Genomic DNA, 14407 nt, shown 5'->3' with positions numbered 1-14407 from the left:
TCGGTATGGTCATTATGAGTTCCTTGTGATGTCTTTTGGGCTGACTAACGCCCCATCAGCATTCATGCACTTGATGAACAATGTATTTTAGCCCTATCTTGGCTTTTTCGTCATTGTGCTTATTGATAACATTCTGGTGTACTCCCGGAGTCAGGAGGATCATGAGCAGCACCTGAGGAATGTGCTTCAGACCTTGAGAGAAAGGAAGCTATATATAAAATTTTTGAAGTGTGAATTCTGGCAAGATTCAGTGGCATTTTTGGGTCATGTAGTAGCGAGTGAGGGGATCAAGGTAGATCCGAAGAAGATTTAAGTGTGCAGAGTTGGCCCAGACCGTCCTCAGCTATAGAGATCGAGAGTTTTCTTAGCCTGGTGGGATATTATCGTCGATTTGTAGAGGGTTTCTCGTCTAATGCAGCACCTATGACCAGGTTGACCTAGAAGGGTGCTCCGTTCAGGTGGACTGAGGAGTGTGAGGAGAGCTTTCAAAAGCTCAAGACTGCTTTGACTACAGGCCTAGTATTGGTATTGCCTACTGGATCGGGGTCCTAACGGTGTATTGTAATGCGTCGCGCATTGGTCTCGGTGCGGTGTTGATGCAGGACGGTAGGGTGATTGCCTACGTGTCTAGACAGCTGAGCTAAAAGTGCATGAGAAGAACTATCATATCGATGACCTCGAGTTAGCAGATATTATTAATGCCTTGAAGATCTGGCGGCACTATTTGTATGGTGTCCCTTGTGAGGTCTACACCGATCACCGGAGTCTACAACATCTGTTTAAACAGAAGGATCTTAACTTGCAGCAACGGAGATGGTTGGAGCTGCTTAAGGATTATGATATCACCATTATATATCATCCCTGGAAGGCCAATATGGTGGTTGATGCCTTGAGTCGCAAGGCAGAGAGTTTGGGCAGTTTAGCATATCTACCAGTAGCAGGGAGGCCTTTAGCCTTGGATGTTCAGGCCTTGGACAACCAATTTGTGAGATTGGATGTTTCCGAGTCGAGTCGAGTTTTGGCTTGTGTGGTTTCTCAATCCTCTCTTTATAATCGTATCAGGGAGCGTCAATATGATAACCCACATCTGCTTGTCCTTAAGGACACAGTTTAGCACGGTGATGCCAAGGAAGTCACTATTAGAGAGAATGGTGTATTACGGATGCAGGGCAAGCTGTGTGTGCCCAATGTAGATGGCTTGCGTGAGTTGATTCTCAGCACAATTAAGATTCTTATTAGCTGTTATAGACCATGCCTACTTGCTTTTTTACTTGCCATTCTCTGACTATGACTTTGTTAGACCTTTATGCCTTAAATTCCTTGTTTTGAGTCTCTATTTGGCTAATTCATGATTTACTATTGTAAGGCCCCGTAAAATTTTGCAAAAGAAAAATAATATTTCATGGTGCCGGACTAGGCTTACGTGTTTGAGGATTGTAGAAATTCTTCGTGGACTTTTTGGGTTGAACAATGCACCAGAAAGTAAAGGAAATGTTTTGGCAGAAAAACGCATTTCTGCGATCCATTATGCGACCGTAGAATCACTCTGCGGGCCGCATAATGGCCGTAGAAGTGAGGCAGAAGAGGATCAGTCTAGAAGCAATTATGCGGTCGACTATGCGACCGCATAACTATTCTGCGGTGCATTATGCGACCGCAGAACAGCTATGCGGACCACATAGTGACCGTAGACACAGACAGATTTTTGGTCGTTTTGGTCAGCAATTATGCGACCGATATGCGGTTTGCATATTGATTATGCGATTGCAGAACCTGTTCCGGAGCTTCATTTTTGGGTTTTTAAAACCTGACCCTACTTCGTTAAATACACTCTTTGGGCCATTTTGAGCTATAATCTGACATTTTAGAGTGAGAGAGAGTGCCCTAGAGTGAGAAGGTGTTCTTCAATAATTTTTCTTCAATTCTTGTCCAAGTTTTGGAAGATTAAGAAGGGAAACTCACTAGGTCTTCATCCTATAGGTAAGATTCTATACCCTAACCCTCAATTTTGAATTTTGTCTAGAAATGGGTAATTAGCAAGATAATTTTGGGCATGAGAGTTGTTTATTTTACATGCATATGATATCAAGGGTGTAGGAAGATTGTTGAACTAATCATGGTAAAGATTGGGTTGTGGGATGGTGGAATCCTCCATAAAAAGACCTTGAAACCTTAATGCACACCTAGTGTTTGATAAAATGCTCAAATGAGCTAGAACCATAATCATCTTCCTAATTTTGATTCAATTTATTGTATTTCTACAATAGATTGAAGTTGCTAAGAATTCCGGAACATTTTAGAGTTTAAGAAAGCTCAATTGAGGTATGTTGGCTAAACTATTCGCTTAGAATTGGATCCCACGATATTCATGTGAATTATGTAAGTCCCGAGTGGATCATTATAAAATTGTTGAAAGATATGTGTTCAACAAGTATTCCAAATGCTTTATTTATGTTATGTTATCAATTGACGATGTGTTAAAAATATGGGTTGTGCATTAGAAATGTTCGACTTCAAGTTAAATTCAAGCGAAGGCTATTATGCCAAATTTTGTGAAAAATCTCTATGTGCCTTAGACTCTTAATTGCTCACATGGGTACTACATGCCTTGATTTTGAATTGTTGTTGTTGTTGTTGTTGATGATGTTGATGTTAGAAAGTGAAAAGGTGAGCATGAAATACTAAATATGGACAACGTGCCAAAAATAATTTTATAATTATGGCCATTAGTGCCAATGAAATGAAAAGATGTGAAAGTAATATGAAATGCGATTATTGATATAAAAAGGTTGATGTCTCGAATAAGACAGCCTAGCCGGTTGGGTCGTGATCGGACACCATGCCGCACACATGGTGGTGATTGTGCTGGAAATTATAATTGAAATAGTAATTGTGGTCGATGTCCTTAATGGATAGCCTAGCCGATCGGGTCGTGATCGGACTCCGTGTTAAAGATGGTGGTAGTGATATTGAGAGTAATTGTGGTTGATGTCTCTAATGAGATAGCCTAGTTGATCGGGTCGTGATCGGACTCTGTGCTAAGAGTACGGTGGTATTGGTATTGTGAATAATGGTATTGTGAACAGTGGTATATCGATACTAAAAATCTCCCAATGTGAGATATGGAAATTAATTTGAACATTGTCTTGATTCTAAATTGAGGTTTGATGTTGATTAAGGCTTCCATTGACATTATGATAATCTTGTTTGTATTATTTGTCATTCTATTGAGAGAGTATTTAGTTATACATACTAGTGTTATTCGAAAGTACTAACGTCCCTTTTATCGGGGGCGCTGCATCTTTAAATGGATGCAGGTGGTTCCACAGCAGGAGATATTGAACAGTGATAGTAGTACATCTTCTTCCTAGCTGATTTGGTGAGCCCCACTTCATCCCGAGGTCATGTATCTTTTGTACATTGTGTATTATGTTTAAGGTATAGCCGGGGCCTTATTGCCAGCATTATCATTGTACTCTTCTTTATCTATAGAGGCTCAGTCGACATAGTGTGGGTTGCGTATTGGTGCTGGGAAAGACAAACTATGTTACGTTGTGGTTTTATTACTTGTCCCACTTGAGACTTTAAAAATGATGAAAACTATTGGTAATGAATTGGTATTGTATACATGATCATGTTTTTGTCTAATTAATGAAAATATGTATTACCTTCATGCGTGAATGAGCTGTGGGTAGAAGGAAATCTAACAGGCTTGCTCGGTCGGGTTTACTCGGTTGAGCGCCAGTCACGCTCCTCGGTTTTGGGGCGTGACAACTATAATCATGTTGTTCTGCAAACTAAGCATGTATTCTTACCATGTTGACCTAAGTGATATGCCTCCTCAACTCTGCTAATTTTGCACATGCTATACGTTTTCGCTTGTTATGAACCTATATTGTCATTCTTTATGCTAAAATGACCCTATTAAGGTTGTTCTCTGTTGATTCTTTAGCTTTCATAATTAGATCCCCTACTTGAAATTGCCTTAAGTTGTTTTTACCATGTTAATGTTTGAGACTTCTTTAGAAGTAGTCTATTATTCTATGATGATCAATCATGTCCCCTAAACCTGGAAAATGCAAGCATGAACTCGTCTTGTGTGTGTCCTCCAAACATGTCACATGAATTTGTCGATACGTCTTGGAGATAATTAGCTTTACAATCTCAAGAAATAAGTGTGTGGACTTCCTTCCTGGGTTAGTCAGGTCAACATATAGTCTGTTGCTTGTAATCATCTGTGAAGCTTTCGTTTGGGGTGGGTGCTTGTTTTATGTGATGTCGGGCTTGACTGTTGGATTCAGACATACTGCTGGTCCTATGAGCTAGGTTTTGAGTCTACTAGAGCCGTCGAAGTCCTAGAAAAGCACTTGGATATCTATATTAGGCCTATAGTGGTCATCTTCTGTAATTATTCATATTTGATTATTTCATTCGGGTTGTAATAACTTGTAATAACGAATGATGGGGAAGTTAATAAAAGAGGGCTTGGGTATTCTAATATTTGCATGAAAGGGTAGAAAATATGCCTATAGGGTCTATGTGATTTATGTGCCATTTTTTTTAACTTGCTTTATTTCTACACATCAATAGAAATACGACTATAGGAATCACGCACGCACTTCACTTAACTTGTCAAAATATGTCGACTCAAGTTATTGCTACACTGTTTTCATTCAACACTTAGACAACATGTCTATATGATTAATAACACATGTTTGTTACTGCCCATCTAGATACCATGTCTATAGGTTTTCATTTAATCGATCAATCAATTATTTCTATTGCTTTTAGTGCGTTGTCACTTTAGATATCATGACTATAGGATTCTAACCAATTAATTAGTCACTTTGTTATTATTATACTTAGACGACATGTCTGTAGGGATAATTATATAAAACATATTTCAACTGTTAGAAACCATGCCTATAGGACATTGACGTCTGCATAAGAAGCATGCTTATAAATCAACACTAGTAATGTGGTAACTCGTATCGCTTCACTGCCTCATCGCATAAATAATTAGAAATCATGCCTATAGGACTTGCGATGCTCTAACATGCCTATACGCTGCTTGTACAATACTGGAAATCAGAATCGCCTAGAAATTATGCCTATAGGATTTAACAATTCTAATGCGTCTTAACCCTCTAAACTATGTACTGCCTAATCTGCCCGCGTGCATTTGTTGTTTATGTGTGGAGGCTAACTTGGGCCTTTAATTGTCTTTATGTGAAGTCCTATCTATTTTGGATGTCGTCTATTTTTATCATTTTGAGCAACCTAAGCTGAGTCTAGAACCACCTAATAGTAGGTCCAAAGCCTCCTGCACCATAGGCATGGGACGGGCAGTGCACGCATAGGATACAATTTAGAATTGAACTAGAGCGCCTTTAAGTAATAACTTCAACATAGTAATTGAGCAGCATGAGATGATAGTCTGTGCCTGCTAAATAAAATGAGCAACCCCTACCTTAAGGGAGTTGCGAAGTATTATTTATGTTGAACGGGGTGATCCTTTAGGCTATAAAAAATTTAGGACCCCCCCCCCCCCCCCTTTTTATTTTTGCTTTATATACTTGTTATTCACACTTAGTCATTTAACATAGACCAATGCAATTTTACCCTTGTAACCTTTAAGATTTGTATTGAGCATTTATTCTTATGTGTTACAATAAGAGGTTTCAACTCCTATATCCTTTTTTTCCTATTTGATCACCTAGCTTAATAACCTAATCCACAAGTGTAAAATTTGGCCGGGAACCACAGTTGTGGGCCTCGAATAGTGCCTAACCCCTTCTCTTTGAGGTAATTAGAGCCTTACCCGATCTTTGGTGACACAAACTAGTTAAATCAGAGTTATTTGCAAATAGGTACCCTAACGCACCTTAAAAATCGTTAGGTGGCGGCTCTTCTCTCTTAATACCCACATTTACAAGAGTTGTCACACGTCGAAGCCCGATTTCGCGAGAAAATGGGGCACGACAGCATGGCGACTCTACTGAGAATACTTAGGCTCTTACCATAATGAACTTGACTTATGTGGATTATTTCCCTTGTTTTTCTATATTTGTTTGAATTCCTATGACATGCACATCCCTTTCCTTATTTTCCTATATTTGTTTAAATTGCTATGACATGTACATCCCTTTCCTTATTCTCCTTTATTTGCTATGACTTGCACGACCCGTCTCCATTTCTTTCATCTTGTCTAAAACTGCTATATCATGACTATCTCGTCCCTATTTTCCTACTTGCTTCATTACATTCTCGCACGTTTTCATGAGTTAAACTGACTTCTCTTTTTGTTTTTTTCTTTCTCTTTTGTTTCTACTCCTGTTCATCTTTATCATAATTGATATTTTTACGTACTTTTATCATACAAATGTTTGTCAATGTGTTATTGTTTCTGCATAAAACATGCTCCACATCATACACCACTCGTGCCTATTATCAACATAGCGGCACTTGATGAGTGTTCGCGCTTTCTTGAAATCACCCTTTTTAATCTGAAAGGCTTATTTGAGGTAGACCAGTCGATCAGCGGTGCAGTCGACGGTCCTGTGCCTTTCCCACTCAAGTTGTCCACTTAAGAGTACGAGTCTAGTCCCTTCTAGAAACCCTACTCTAATTTGAAATGTACACGCATCATGCTAAACCTAGTACGGATTGAGGCGTTATTGACCTAACAACATGCTTGGATAAACCCTGTCCAAAGTCCGACAGGATTTCCATAATCCCAAAGGACACTATCATGTTATGTGCATTACTAAGAGAAAATGTGTCAACATGCTGATCGTTAGTGCGTAAATAGTCGAATCTGGAAGGGGAAAAGGGCTAACTTTTATTTATTTACAGAAAATGAAGTACGAAATCCCCAGGTTCGGTATGGTCCAGAATATCCCGCCTTTGTTACTTGACTGGTGGAAAGACCTTTCACCTTGTGATAAAAAACATGTGAGGAGAGTGCTTGGTGACCTGCCATCTTTGTTGAACATTCGACCAAATAGATAATTGATCGATGCCGCTACCATGTTCTGGGATGAGAAAACAATTGTTTTTCGATTTGGCAATATAGAAATGACTCCTCTCCTAGAAGAAATGGGGATTTCACCATTACCTTGGGATAGTCCGGAACTGCTAATGCCAGAAAATCGCACTCCAAGCGATTTTCTGAAGATATTGGGTTTAAAGAAGAATGAGGAACTGCTCTGTCTAAAGAAATCATACATCCCTTTTGAGTTTCTTTACAAGTGTTATGGGCATAGCAAATCATACCGTCTTCATCATGATATCCATTACTTCTTTAGGGTGGGTGCATCGCCGGGTTTATGTTTTTATTGTCTGCTTCTTGGGATTGTTGATCTTTTCGATGCAAGAAGGAAGGATTCACACTCGCTTAGCCATGGTCTCTAGGACCTTAATGAATGGTATCGAAGGACAAGATTATACTATTATCCCAATGATCTTAGCTAAGATGTACTGTGCTCTAGATCGGTGCAAGCATGGGTTTGGACACTTTGAGGGTTTTAACCTATTGCTACAAGTCTGGATACTGGAACACTTTCAGAGGGGTGATTATCGTCAACAGCTTCTACGAAGGCCACTGAATGACTATATAGCCAATCATCACCCAAAGAAAATGACGTTTATTCCAGATATGTTTGCAAAGCCTGGAAATGCTGTAGGTTGGGTGCATTTCTTCAGCAATCTGACAGACGAGCAAGTAAATTGGATGTTTGAATGGTTTCATAGTAGTGAGTTCATCATCATATCAAAAGGGACTACTCACTTGGTATTGATCGGGCTGCGAGGCATCTACCTTTATGCTCCTATAAGGGTAATGAGGCAAGTTGGAAGAAAACAAGTCATACCTTAGGTTTCCAACATGGTCCAGTACAAGGCAGATTTCAAGGGAAATGTCATCCCATTCAAGTTCGAAGCGCAACACATGCGGAACCAAAAGATCATTGTGGAAGGAGAAACTATTGAGCTAGACAGGTATCACACCGGTCATATGTACTACTATCTATCATGGCTGGAAGACAACGTAGCTGGGGACGTCAAACCAGGAGTCAATCTAAAGGATAGGATCACAAATAAAGTGGTTGAGGCACAGGTAAAGTACAAAAGGCTACTCAAAAGGGTGTTTAAGTCTGAAGCGAAGCATCTGGAGCAGCAAAAAGTAAACATGGAGGTGAAAGGGGAATGGAAAGAGATTGCCACTAAGTCAACAGAGAGATTAGAATACCTAGAGCAAGGCTGATAGATCTAGGAGGGATGATGAGAAAGATACTTTGGGATTGTCAAGCCATGAACGAAGATGAAGGAGGAAAGCTAGCAAAGGCTTACTTATTGCTGGACATGCGCGATCTGGGAAACATGAATGATGGGGTCAAGAGAGCCAAGCATGGAGAAGGTCCTTCAGGGACTTAATAGATTAGGAGATGATGTTCTCTACTGCTTTTTAATTTAGATTAGATTTCGATGTAATAAGGCTCAATGCCATTAGTGAGTTTATTATTATTAGTGTCGATCTAGTAAAAGATTGTTTTGGCCTATTTTCGCACTAATGAGATGAAGCAAACATTGGCATCAATTTTCTCCAATTATATGTGTCGCTTAGTCTTACCTTAGGCACAATGAGGTCCCCCAAAATTAGGATGCGAATTATTACATGACTTTTGTGAAACATGTTTAAATATTGGAAACACTCTTTTATTTCACCTTACTGACTTGGTTACCTTTTTGTTTTTATTTCTTTATTTATTCCCACTCCCAAAGGTTGGTTCCTACATACTGGAATCATCAGCATACCACACTAGATCCAGAGGTCCTCCACCTCCTCCTACACCTAGAGACCTGAAAAGCAAAGGCAAGGTCAAAGGGAAGATGGATGATTTAAGTGGTATCCGGAAAGATAATGCTATTGTGTCGGAAAATATTGAAACTTTAGATGGTAGAAGCACCCTAGGGCAGAATGAGTTGGTCTTACGTTTGGAGCAAAAAATCCTGGAGCTACAAGGCAAGCTTGAGCAAGTCAGAAATCTAGCAAACCTTTCCCTTACTCTCAATATTCTCGACATTAACCTTCAAAATCCAACTACCCAAAACCAAACACCCCCACAAAACACACAAAACCAGAATCCACCACCCATAGCTCCAAATCCTCCCGCACCACACCAGTATCATAATCCCGCATCTCCCCAAAACCTTAACCACCGTTAGTGAAAACCCCTCAACAACATCACCATCATCCAACTCAATACCCGCAAACCACTACTTATCACACTCCCCAAAATGTACCACAAACTACTCCTGATCCCCAACACTCAACCAACGACTACTCATATACCCAAGTTCCAAGAACTCATCAAAGCAATCCGATGTATGTGGATACCTTACCCCATACCCAGCAGCAAACCCTATTTATACATGAGCCAACTGAAAAGGACCTGCTCATTCGAAACACAGCAGAGGAACTCAAGAAACTTACAGGGAGAGTCCAGAGTGTTGAAGGTGGGAAAGGCATTGAAGGTCTAAACTATGAAGATTTGTGTATTCAGCCAGATGTGGAACTGTCGGAGGGTTACAAACCTCCCAAGTTCGAAATTTTTGATGGCACTAGTGATTCGAAGGTGCATCTGAGAATCTACTGTGACAAGCTTGTAGGAGTAGGTAAGAATGAACAAATCCACATAAAACTGTTCAAGCGAAGTCTTACAGGAGATGCCTTGTCTTGGTATATCAGTCAAAAACCCGAAGAAGTGGGCAAATTGGGTAAGTATGGCATCAGATTTTATGGATAGATTCAGGTTCAAAAAAGAGAACGCGCCAGACGTTTTCTATATCCAAAACCTCAAGAAGAAGCCGACAGAAACCTTCCGCGCGTATGCTACTCGTTGGAGGTCAGAAGCCGCAAAGGTAAGCCCAACACTTGAAGAAGAACAAATGAACAAGTTTTTTGTTAGAGCTCAAGAACCGCAGTATTATGAAATGTTGATGGTCATCGAGAATCACAAGTTCTCAGACATCATCAAGTTAGGAGAGAGGATAGAAGAAGGAATCAAGAGTGGGATGGTGACTAATTACGAGGCGAAGCAAGCCACAAATAAAGCCTTGTAATCAGGAGGTATCTCTAAAAAGAAAGAAGTGGGCGCTATGATGGTAGCCCAAGGCCCTAAGTCTCCCCTCACATTCCAAATACCTCTATATCAACCCTCACCTCAAAAATACCAATACCCTGCCACTACCTACCATACCTACAACACTCAACCTATATATTACCATTCACCTCCACCCGCTCGCCAAAACGACCCAAAGCCACGTCTAAATTTCGACAGCAGAACTCCTAAATAGTACACCCCAATTGCTGAACCCATAGCCTAACTGTATGAGAGACTAAAGGTAGCTGGTTACGTCACCCTTATTCCTGCTATTCCTATTGAGAATCCTTCCCGGTGGATCAATCCCAACAAAACATGTGCCTATCATTCAAGCGTGAAGGGTCATACTATCGAAGAGTGTCGCATGTTGAAAGACAAGATTCAAACGTTGATCGACATTAAGGTTATACAAGCAAAAGAAGCTACATCGAATGTCCGCAATAACCCTCTCCCAGATCACAGGGGTGAAGGGGTGAACGTGATAGAAACTTATGAGGAATGGTATCAGGAAGGGTCCATCAGACTTATTCGAGAGGGAGACACTCCTAAAACTTCTCCGGTCACCCTAGCACCAGTTGTGATACAAACCCAGACACCATTTGAGTTTGAGGTAGCTACAACCTTCACTGTAATGGTAGCTCCCACACCATCTTACGAGCCTGATATCGTCCCATGGGATTATATTACAGAAGCAAGAAGAAAGGAAAAAAGCCAAAATGGAAGAAATAGCTGTCGCGCAGGGTATGAATAGAACTGGCAGAGTTTACACACCTGAGAATCTGGGAGGAACGAGCAAAGAAGCTGCACCTAAGCCGCCTGTTGTTGAGACTGGCACTGACGATCTTTGGAGGAAGATACAAGCAAGGGAATACTCTGTTGTTGACCACCTGAACAAGACCCTCGCTCAGATATCCATCTTATCACTGTTACAAAACTCAGATGCACACAAGAATGCCTTGATAAAGGTGTTAAGTGAAGCTTATGAACCCACTGGCATCACTAGTGAAGAGATGGCTAACATGGTCGGACAGGTACTGGAGAATCATAAAATTACTTTACACGAAGATGAGTTACCGCCAGAAGGGTTGAGTCACAACAAAGCGTTGCACATCACAGTGCAATTTGAAGACAAGTTCATTGTAAGGGTCTTGATAGATGGAGCTTCAAGCCTGAACATATACCCACTGAACACTCTGAAAAGATTAGGTAAAGGCCTACATGAGATATGGATGGGAAGCATGAATGTGAAGGCATTCAACGGATCTCAGAGAGCCACTATCGGGGAAATCAACCTTGATCTACATATGGGTCCAACTTAGTTTGATGTTGAGTTCTAAGTGCTAGATATATATATGCTACTTACAATGTATTGTTGGGAAGACCATGGATACATGCAGCTGGGGCAGTGGCTTCTACTCTACATCAGGCTATGAAGTTCGAGTGGAATCATCAGGAGGTGATCAATCATGGAGACAGAAGCAACCCTATCTACACTAACCAGACCATTCCAGTCATCAAAAATAGGAGGAAGTTGGGTGGAGAAACATATCACTGCATTGAGCGGGTGAATGCTATTAAAAAAAGATCGATGGTGGAGCAATAAGATAGAAAGCATATTGCTGTGGATGGGATATGAACCAGGCAAGGGTCTCGGCAAAAAGCTTCAGGGGATCACTAAACCCATACAACCAAAGTATCATGGCACGACCTTTGGACTCGGTAATGAATATACCGTACAATAACATCGGGATTGGATATCGCCATGGCGCGCCTATTATTATCTGCTGGAACAACCCATACCACCTCTGCACCAGACATTCCGTCAGGCTGACATAATGTGGGGATCCGAGGAAGATGAGATTTTGGCCTGTATGAGGAAGCTGTTTCTAGTTGAAGAAGACATGGACTGCAGTGAAATTGTCGAGGAGGAGGAGGAGGACCTTACCATTCAGACAATGGAAGAAGGAGTTGTTCTCAAGAACTGGACCGTTGCACCATCCCGGGCTCGCCGAGTTCCTGGGTAGCCTGGCAAATTAGCATGACTTGTTTTCAAATTGTTTTGAGCATTTAAGACATTTTTAGTATTTTGTTTTGAAATAATTACTCATGCCATCGAGTCGTACCTGTTTGACATTTTTAAAGTTTTATTAGTGCATTATTGATTTTTGTATTTATTATTATCTTTCCACATTCTTTTCAGCATAATTATTACATATCCTGATAAACCTACGACAGTGACATGTAATGAGGCAACGCAACATAAGGACAGTGATTCGAAAGATCTAGAAGATGATATAATACCTGAAGAAATTGTCAAAGAAGTAGAGAATCTTGAAAACAAACCAAAGTTTAATTTGGAGGAAACTGAGGTCATTAACCTAGGGGATTCAAAACAGTCAAGGAAACTCGTATAAGCATTCATCTATCACCGTCAGAGAAGGAAGAGTATATCAGGTTCCTAAGGAAATATGAAGATATTTTCGCATGGTCCTACGACACTATGACTGGGTTAAGCACATCCATAGTACTTCACAAGCTACCTACCAATCCCATGTGTCCACCGATAAAGTACAAGCTCAGAAAGTTTAAGCCAGATATGGGTCTGAAGATAAAAGAGGAGGTCAAAAAGCAAATCAAAGCCAAAGCTCTTCGAGTGGTCGAATACTCGACTTGGTTAGCCAACATCATTCCAGTTCCGTAGAAAGATAGGAAAGTTAGAGTCTGTGTCGATTACCGAGATCTGAACAAAGCAAGTCCTAAGGATGCTTTCCCGCTGCCTAACATACACATACTAATTAACAACTGCACCAAGCATGAACTCCAATCCTTTGTAGATTACTTCGCAGGATATCATCAGATTTGGATCAATGAAGAGGATGCCGAAAAGACCGCCTTTATCATGCCATGGGGAATATATTGTTACAAAATTATGCCGTTTGGTTTGAAGAATGATGGGGCCACCTACATGAGGGCCATGATGACTATCTTCCACAACATGATACACAAGGAAATAGAGGTGTACATGGATGAAGTTATCATCAAATCTAAAAGGAATTCGGATCACATAGCAGACCTGGAAAAAAAATTTAATCGGCTTCAAAAATACAACTTGAAGTTAAACCCTGCAAAATATGCCTTCGGAGTCCCAGCTAGAAAGTTGCTAGGTTTCATTGTCAGTCGTCGAGGTATTGAGTTAGACCCGTCAAAAATCAAAGCAATCCAGGACTTGCCAGCGCCAAAGAATAAGAAGGATGTGATGAGTTTTCTAGGACGTCTCAATTATATCATCCATTTTATAGCATAATCAACGGTGATATATGATTCGATCTTCAAGATGTTGAGGAAAGATGCTGCAACAAGCTGGACTAAAGAATGCCAGAAAGCCTTCGAAAAAATCAAAGAGTATTTATCTAAACCGCCCATGTTGGTCCCGCCAGAACCAGGAAGAACTCTGTTGCTTTATCTGTCCATGTTGGATGGAGCCTTTAGCTGCGTTCTAGGACAACATTATGAAATTGGTAGGAAGGAGCAAGCGATATATTACCTTAGCAAGAAGTTCACACCTTACGAGGCCTAGTATTCTCTGTTGGAACGCACCTGCTGTGCTTTGACATGGGTAGACCAAAGGTTGAAACATTATTTCTGTACATACACTACATATCTCATATCAAGGATGGATCCACTAAAATACATCTTTCAGAAACCCATGCTTACGGGTAAGTTAGCAAAGTGGCAGATATTGCTAAGTGAATTCGACATCATCTACATGACTCAGAAGGCAGTCAAGGGGCAAGCATTAGCTGATCACTTGGCGGAGAATCCCGTAGACAGAAAATACAAACCATTGAAGACGTATTTTCCCGACGAGGCTTTGTCATTTGTAGGAGAAGATATTACCAAAGCATACGACCGTTAGAGGATGTTCTTCGACGGAGCAGCAAACTTCAAGGGAGTGGGCATCAGATCTGTTTTAATATAAGAAACCGGTCAACTGTCACGACCCAGAATCCAACTAGTCGTGATGGCACCTAACTCAACCCGCTAGGTAAGCTAATTTATAAATATCCGATTCAAATAATATTTAACTGACTCTATTAAACACCCCAAGGACTGGTAGTACAAATCATGGGCTTCTAAGATTAGAAATTACAAAACTGGTATGAAATAAATACATCATCTGTTCGAAATGTACATAAACAGATTCTTATAAATCTAAGGCTACCATGAACAAGAGGCACTTTTGA

The sequence above is a fragment of the Nicotiana tomentosiformis genome, chromosome 1, assembly GCF_000390325.3.
Source record: "Nicotiana tomentosiformis chromosome 1, ASM39032v3, whole genome shotgun sequence".
NCBI classification, from domain to species: Eukaryota; Viridiplantae; Streptophyta; class Magnoliopsida; order Solanales; family Solanaceae; genus Nicotiana; species Nicotiana tomentosiformis.
The sequence above is the reverse complement of the archived record's forward strand: the minus strand, read 5'-3'. Positions refer to the sequence as shown.